Source organism: Ornithodoros turicata, chromosome 1 (genome assembly GCF_037126465.1).
Source record: "Ornithodoros turicata isolate Travis chromosome 1, ASM3712646v1, whole genome shotgun sequence".
In the NCBI taxonomy this organism is placed as follows: domain Eukaryota; kingdom Metazoa; phylum Arthropoda; class Arachnida; order Ixodida; family Argasidae; genus Ornithodoros; species Ornithodoros turicata.
The window spans coordinates 28,325,881-28,335,042 of NC_088201.1; positions in this window are offsets into that span (position 1 = coordinate 28,325,881).

Sequence of the window (9,162 nt, forward strand, 5' to 3'; positions counted from 1 at the left end):
GCCCGCCGAAACGGGTTGGGGTATGTTGCCAAAGGCTTTCACTAATAAATATATTCAGTGATACGGTTATGAAATGGAAATTACGGTTAGGAATGAAAAATAGCAGATAATTTACTCAGAGACAATCGGTGCTGCGTTTGATGATCAGGCAATGAGTGAGGCTTTTCATGTGGCAGTCATGGCTGGGTCCCCTGTAGACTTTTTAAGGATCACTCTAAAGATCTGTGCCACAGATTCTGACACCGCATACTCGAGTTTATGGTGAATTATATGATAATTAAGGAAGTTCACGATAAAGTCAGTGTCGCGACCGTCTCAGATGGTCGTGGTCGGTGTACGGCCGCAGAGCCGTCGCGAGGCGAGTTTGCGCCCGGGGCAGGGCAAATCTGAACCCCCCCCCCCCCCCTCACTGCCGTCAGAAGCCTTGTAAACAAAGAAAAGAAAACGCCCATTTATGCACGCCGAGGCCGTAAATTCGAATTCTCTTCATTCCTATACTCTATACCACGGACCCTTGATAGCTACCAAGGGACCGTGACTGTCCCACCAACCTGCTAGGGCTTGCCGTTCGGCACCCTCTCTGGCGGGGGCGCCCGGGGCGGCAGCCCGTCTCGCACCCCCGTCGCTACGGCTCTGTACGGCCGGGTGCTTGTTACACAGCACGTCCCCATTGTCTTGACGATCAGCGATACAACATCATACGCAAATGACAAATCACGCACCCTCTACCTCAGAGAAATTAGAAAGATAAGAGAACAGAAACCAAGGTTCATAGGTTTATATCTATAGAATCTGTAGCTTTGTGCTGCGGTCATGTCAGATTAGTCCTGTTAAATATGCTTTCGGAACGCATATCTATAACGCGAATAACATCCCAAGAAAGGAATTGGTTTCGATTTCATGACACCACATAAATACACTGTTTCATGTTGATTGTCGTTCCCCGAACGCATTGGAATAGGTCGTCTATCAATACCAGTGAGTGACGTACACACCATGGTAAGTGCACTTTACCGACCATACCACGACGTACTAGAACATTGGACAAGTTGTTCACGGCGTCCGCTGCGAGGGGCGTTGTGGCTAGTGGTTTGCTCAGCATTTCGTCCTTAGGGCAGTGGCTGATCCAGGGGGAGACTTCCCTCTCTCACCACCATCACTACGCGCTCCGACAAAGAACCCCCCTCCCCAAACCCACGGTTTGGATCCGCCCCTGCCTTGGGGGAGTGTTGGGCTCCGCAAGGGGGTGTATTTAGATGCTTTTGACAAAATATTGCGCAATCTCACAAAATTTTAGGGGGAGTGTCCTCCAGATTTTGGGGGAGTGTCAAGGGGTTTATGGGGGTCTGGATAAATCGCTGGTTGTGGCCACCCCCGCAGACCGACGTACCGCTCGTGACCATTAGTTGTCTCGCGACGTAAAGACACGAATTATATCACGGGTACATTGACTAGAAGTATCGCGGAATCGGTTCGAGACCCTCCATTTTGATGCAGGGAGGATGTTCCCCAGGATGAAATCTCAGGATTTTAGGACGTGAAAAACAGCCGGGAATCCCGGGATATTCCGGATCCGAACACTAGTCCCGATCGAAATGCCTGCATTGTAACCAGATTATTTGAAATATGCTGCCAGGCGAATTCATTTATCGCAAAAAGCGAGCCTGCGAAAGCCAGATGTACTCATCACCAAGGTTTACAAGCTTGCTCGAATGTTTGGCTGCCGCGGTGTTTCCACGAGCTTCCGAGGTGTACTGCAACTATTTTTGTGACACTTCCCCTTACTAGTACGTATATCGATTTTTTTCCGACCCCGCTGACTTCGCTATAACGAGGGTTTACTCCAGTTGCAATTGCTATGTTCCGGGTAAGTAACTACCCCCCCCCCCCCCCGCTTATTTTATACTAGTGCCAGTTAAAACAACCCAAGTGCCAACCAAATTAATCCATGTGCCATTTGACCGCAGTCGTGTGCAGCAACCAACCAATAGCCAACTAACAACACGCACTGGTGTTCACAAGAAAGTGTCACTGCTGAAAAGAAAGAAGAAGAAAAAAGCTCACACATCAGGATCATTACAGTGCTGTTCAGGATTAACACTGGCAATTTTTCGCCCACTTCAAGTAACTCCGAGTTGAATAAAAAGACACACGCCCCTAGACACGCCGCTAGCGAATGGATTCTGCGCGTATTGTTATCAAGCTGGAGAACTACCGACGGAGGTATAGCCGACTTTGCACAGACCTTACAGTCACGTGCTTACAGTCCTACATGCCAGATAACAACACTGCTTTTTTAATCCGTGTTAGCGCCGCGAAGCAACTGTGGCTATGAGCGGCGTACAGATGTGGACAGATTGAGAGAGGACAGCAGGAAGGAGTGGGGTGGGGGACAGGGGGGTTAGTATGAGTCCTAGGCCGACTTCAGGGGGAACTGTGCCGATATTCGTCTGGAAAGTCTTCGGAAAACCCAGGGAAAACCTGAGACTGCACAGCCGGTGGTAGGATTCGAACCCACCGCCTCTCAGTCTTCAGCACGACCTTGGCTACCACCAACGCGCGGGACACATATATATCCGTAGGAGGACGAAGGGTGAGGGATGATATTTTTTTATTTCAAAAATTTCTGACATTGCCTTAGAAGGAGGCGCAAAAACGTGAAGGAAGAACAAAAACTGCAAAGTGCACAGCAAGCCATCACAGAAACATCACTAGTGAGACAGCGGTTTCAATACAAGTGAGAAAAGAGTGCAAGGAGTAACTTTCGACAGCTCGACAGGATAACATACTATTCCAGTCTGCAACAACGATGGGAAAAAGAAATTCTGCAAACAATTAGTGCGACAGTTGTACTGTTCAATAAATTGGCAGTGCTTGCTACGAGAACATCCCCGTTGGGACATACTAACGTAAAGTCTGATGGGTTGATACAGAGCCGTCGCGAGGCGAGTTTGTGCCCGGGGCAGGGCAAATCTGAAGCGCCCTCTCTCGTTGCCGCCAGAACAAAGAAAAGAAAACGCTTATTTGCATTGCAGAGATCGTAAATTCAAATTCTCCTCATTCCCGCTTTATACTGTCCAACTAACCTGCCAGGGCCTGCCGTTCGGCGCCCTCTCAGGCGAGGGCGGCTGCCCCTCTCGCACCCCCGTCGCTACGGCTCTGGGTTGATATATCTGTGCATATTTATAATTAGGCATAACGTTTTCAGACGCTCCAACCTAACCCTATAGGCTAATGTGGAGACCCCAGCCACCTCTAAGATGTGTGTTGGAGAATCATACCGATAATATTTGTTAAAAACAAGACGTATTATTGCTCTTCTTTGAACTTGTTCTTGTTGTGTATTAGATTAAGTTGCATGGGCGTACCGAGAGGGGGCGTCCCTCCCCCCTGGAACTTCAAGGTCACTTGTAAAAATTGTGCACTCTTTATTCACTAAGATGTCATAATAAAATGAACCTCTGGACACCCGCACAGAACGCAGCATCCGTCTTCAGGAAGAGAGCTGAGAGTGTTGCACGCTTTTCAGCCCCCTCAGCCCTAGAAGAAATTTGCCACCACCCCTGAAAAAAATCCTGGGAATGCCCATGGTTTGTAACAGTATTAGGAAACCAGAGTAGCAATCGTTGTAATGTGACTGACGTACGTACGTCACGTGGACCAGATAATACAGGTTGCCCTTCTACTACAAGTGGCCTTTGGTTCGCTTGTAGTTCACCCAGACTACCCAGAATTTTCTCCTGATCCTTGTACTGTTATCTGGTGATGCCATCGGTATTCCGGGTCCACCATTCTTACTGATCAGGGAACTGGCGTTGGGGTTACACAGATATGTCACGTTGGAAGCACTTTTGAGATGGACGAGAAAACCCTCGAAAACACGTGCAAACCGGAAACTGCCGTGAAACTGCCCTGGAATCGCGAAATTAAATACTCCATCCACTTTGATGCCAATACACAGCTCTGGTCTCCTTTCAAATCCGCGTACGCGGTGGAGGGAGGCAAATAGGTGCCGGTCTTTCATATATTGGAGAAGGGCCCCTTAAAGGGCGAAACATATGTACGACAAAATGCACGACCCGTCGTGCGACGAGTCGCACAGTTTCGTGTCACGAGTTGTCGCGTGCTGCATCAGCAGACACATGGGCGGCGACATCCTTACGACATGTCGCTCTGAACCGCCGTGTTGCTGGTGGTGCTAGAACAGCGCGGCCAGAGATACACTCGCTTACACTTTATTTAACATAACGAAATGTGCTCACAGTAAAGGAGAACAATTTATTCCTTATTTCACGTGTCTTTCAAGGCGCAACACGACGAAATCAGCCACTGTTTGCATTCAGAACACACACTGTCCGCCATTTTTTCTCGGATCCATCGCATCTACCAGAGAGGCAGCATCATTGGCTGCTTGGCTCATGACGTCACTACATCCGCACGACAACCCGCCGGTGGGAGCGGAGATATCTGAGCAGTTGTGTCGCGCTGCGACTTGTCGCAGAGCGCTGCTGCGACGACCTATTTCTCCAGAATCAGTCCCAGGATGCTTTGCGCTGCGACGCGTCGCACGACGGGTCGCACATTTCGTCGTACATGTGTCTCAGCCTTAATAGCGCGGTCCGCCACCGGGTGGGCCGTGTCTTTGAACGCGCGGCCTATAAAGCGGTCGTCGGTGCAGTATCATTTGCGGTGCTGTTCACGGGAAGATTTTTTCCGAACTTTGCAGACCCATGATTCGCGAAAATTAATACATCGCGAATAAAAATCCGTTTACAGTAGCTTAGTTTCGAAGTCGGCATGTTTTAGGGCTTAGTACACTTCTAATGTGGTCGTCCCAACGAAGATCACCTCTGAACTGAAGTTAACATATGACACTACTGCATAAAAAAAGAGCTGTGGCCAAAGACAAAATAGTGGATAGTGGTAAGGTAATGGAAGAGGTTTGAACGAATTGACGGTAAGTATGTCTTTATCCATGTTGGCAGTCAACTCCCAGAACGTGAGCTGTGCATAGAAGAAGACGAGCACGTTCGAGCGCGCGGTGGGCGCGGGTATGTCCGTGTCGGCGTGGTTGGTGGTTCTCGCCGCAGGGGCTGCCGCTGTCGACCCCCTAGCAGAAGTCCTCTATGGGCGACACCGTCCACAAAACCGGAGGGACGTCAACTACATGCAGGTCCGTCTTGGAGATGACAGCGCGAGAGACTATGGTGACGACTACCCTTTCTTCGTACGAGGACGGGATGATAATCGTATGCCGGCTATCGATCCACCGAAGCAGAGTCTGTGGGCTAAGATGTTCCAGTCGAAAGACGATTATGAAGAATATGAGACTACTCGCATCTGTATCACGGTTCGCCCGACGCCGAAGGTCACTCCGTCGACGACACCTCAGGTAATATGCTACACCCCAATTATAGGCAGGAAAGGCTCGAGGACTACCACTAAATTCACGAGGAGGCTCGAAACGTCATCGAGCACTAAGCGCCCGTCCACTACTACAGCCGCACATCCACGTACTACGTGCGGCCGGCCTTCCCACAGCGGAACTCGAACGACGGAGCACACACATGAAAGAAATCTGGTACCCACTAAATATGTGGAAGCGCTGGAGCTTGGTACTCGCATCCAACTTCATGTGCCCTTCAATGATTCTGCAAAAAGCTCGACGAAGTTACATGGCTTCGAAGGACGCAACTTAACTTCCACAAGAACGACATTACTTGACCACATCTGGCATATTACGCCCCTGCATTCGCACCCGAGTATCACGCACCCGAGTATCACGCACCCGAGTACCACGCACCCGACTATCACGCACCCGACTATCACGCACCCGACTATCACGCACCCGAGTACCACGCACCCGAGTACCACGCACCCGAGAACCATGCATCCGAGTACCACGCACCCGAGTACCACGCATCCGAGTACCACGCATCCGAGTACCACGCGCAAGCACAACGAGACCAGCAGTCATCCAACGGTCAAAGCTGCTACGCCGCTCAAGTTGGACCACAGCTCTACTCACAGGCACACTCCGACTAGCACCCAACGGACGCACTACGTTACTAAGACACTCAAGACAATATTTCCGTTTCTGAAGACTACAAAGCATCGAGTGGTCGGAGGCTGCTACGTACCCACAACTCGAAGGACTACGACACGTCGAACCACAACGACGCGGAGACCTACGCGTAAACCTGTGGGATGCGCAATAGAAACCACTACTACAACGCAGGCCCCCGTGGACGAATTTCTTGCTGCGTGGGCGTTTTACCGTCACCATAACTCCCAGAAGTATCCAATTCGCAAGGAGTTTCATGACGGTACTATGAAGCCGTACCATAAGCGAAGCCATGCAGTCGAGAAGGCCAATGAAGATGTGGTCGTACTTCTACCGCCCTGGCTGCAGAGGCCAGCTCCTATTGCACCTGGAATGGCATTCTTCGTACCGCCCGACGCACACTCCAAGAGAAGGCGTGATACGAGACCCCTTCATTCGTGGCCTCCAGGAGTGGTCAGACAGCACCAGGACAGACAAAATTCAATCGATAGTGGCAGGACGTCGCGAAATACGGTATTACAATGAACAAGGATGGTGCAAGCGGCAGGTTTCCCTATCCACGCGACACAAATAAAATGCCCTATTGTTATTCAGACAATAAACAGAACTCCCACTTTGTTGCAAGTTAGTGAATACTCTTCACGTACAGACGATGCGCCCGTCCGTGCGTGGTGTGTGAGTGACAGAAAAACGAAAGTCATGTTTACACCCGACTTTGGTTTCACTGTCACGTAAGCGTGAAATTATAGTGAACTATCGCAGGTTGCCGGACATCACAAGGGTATGCAACCGAGCTAAGGACTGTTTTCAACATATGCTTTTCAGAGCAGAGGAGGAGTTCGCTTGGCAGAGGAGAACCTGCAAGTTGCTAATAGTGTCACGATAGTGAACGCGCTGGGATTTTTTATTCTATGGTAGCGCCGCGAAGCAACAGTGATTATGAGCGCCACACAGGCATGGACAGAGGGCAGCAGGAAGGAGTGGGGGTCATGGGGGATAGTGTGCGTCCTGGGATGATTTGCTTGGTGGCGCAATATGCACAGGTTCAATGGTCATTGGTTTTAAATGATCATTGAAGACTGCTCAGGAACCTCAGCAATTCCCATTGGCTCTGGAACGCACGTGACCTCGGTTAAAGACTGCCAGTCACGTTACCTCACCCGCAGCCACCTCGCTGGGGCATGCCGTGTTTTTTAAATTCCGTGTTAGCACCGCGAAACAACTGTGGCATGAGCGGCGTACAAACGTGGACAGATGGTGAGGGGACATTAGGAAGGAGTGGGGGTCTGGGGGGGGGGGATACTGTGCGTCCTGGGACGAGTGGCTTGGTGGCGCTATATGCGCAGGTTCAATGGTCACTGGTTTTAAATGATCACTGAAGAGTGCTCAGGAACCTCAGCGCAGCAAACCATATGCATCCCAGGTACATCCTGGCGATATAGCAAATTGGATGTTAGGATATCCATGGGAGCTTCAGAGATAGCTCGTTTACGTAGAAAGTACATGCATGCGACTGCCAGATTCCTTACTGTTTTCACATCCCAGAACCGCACATAGACATCTATTTTGGATATTTGGATGTTCCGGGGATATTTTAAAATTTATGCTATTTTTGTGTTGAATCAATTTGAAATTGATAGTGATTGATTGCTATAGCAAATGAATGCTGCACACACTAATTAAACAAAAAGGCATCTACTTTTGGCAGCACACCCCAATTGGGGAGGGGTGCCCAGCGACCTTTCGGCCATAATCCAAGACTAAATGCGGACCGCGCGTTAATAAATGTGCTTTCGCCTTTCACCGTATGAAACGCAGGCCCCCATTTTTTGTGATTACTAGATAAATTAAGTAGTAAACCCAAAAATTTTCCCCGTTTGTTTACGTCATGCCACTAAGGGTCACGTGTCCTAGATGTCTCCGAAAAATAACGCGCACTTGCTCCTTTCTTTTTACATCTACCAGATGTCCCAGGGATATAGAAAGTAAGACACTTTTCGAAGTCACATTGTGGAACGTACCAGTAACGTCGCATAGACGTGGCGGACATACGCGACGTGTGCGACCTTTGTGCGACGGACCTGGGATATTTCTGGTTTACTGGGCAGCAATTCCCATTGGCTCTCGAACGCACGTGACCTCGGTTAAAGAATGCCAGTCACGTTACCACACCCGCAGCCGCCTTGCTGTGGGCATGCCGTTTTTTTAATTCCGTGTTAGCACCGCGAAGCAACTGTGGCTATGAGCGGCGTACAGATGTGGACAGATGGTGAGAGGACATTAGGAAGGAGTAGGGGTCATGGGGGATAGTGTGCGTCCTGGGACGAGTGGCGCTATATGCCCAGGTTCAATGGTCATTGGTTATAAATGATCATTGAAGACTGCTCAGGAACCTCAGCAGTTCCCATTGGCTCTCGAACGCAAGTGACCTCAGTTAAAGAATGCTAGTCACGTTACCTCACCAGCAGCCGCCTGGCTGTGGGAGAGGCATGCAGTTTTTTTTTTTTTTTTTTTAGTTCCGTGCTAGCACCGCGAAGAAACTGTCTATGAGCTGCATACAGACGTGGACAGGTGGAGAGGACAGCACCACGAATAAGGAGAGGGGGCAGGGGATATTGTGCGACATCAGGAGGAACTGTGACGACATTAGTCTGGTAATTCCGCCGGAAAACCAAGGAAAACCTCAGACAGCACAGCGGGGATTCGAACCCGAGCCACTTTCGAGTCTCGCCGTGGAACGCGATCATCCTAACCACTATGCCACGGCTGCTAGTACATGCCGTGATGTATGCGTTTATTACCTCCTGTGTTATAAAACATGGGTCGAAATAAAAACCAAGAACTGCTTGCAAATAGGTGGCTATAAGGATGAAAGTGACGATCTCCGATGTGATCATTCGTAATGTCACGTTTCAACCTGATAACCAGGGAGTAATCAGGTTCTTGTGGGAGGCATTAAAGAATTGTTTTGTGTGGTTATTGTTTTATAAACAGATAGAACGATAAAGTGACGAAACAAAACATGTAGACCCATTAAAACATGGTCTCCAAACCTTTATTTATTTATTTTTTTGTCTTTAAGGAAAAATTTCTCACCT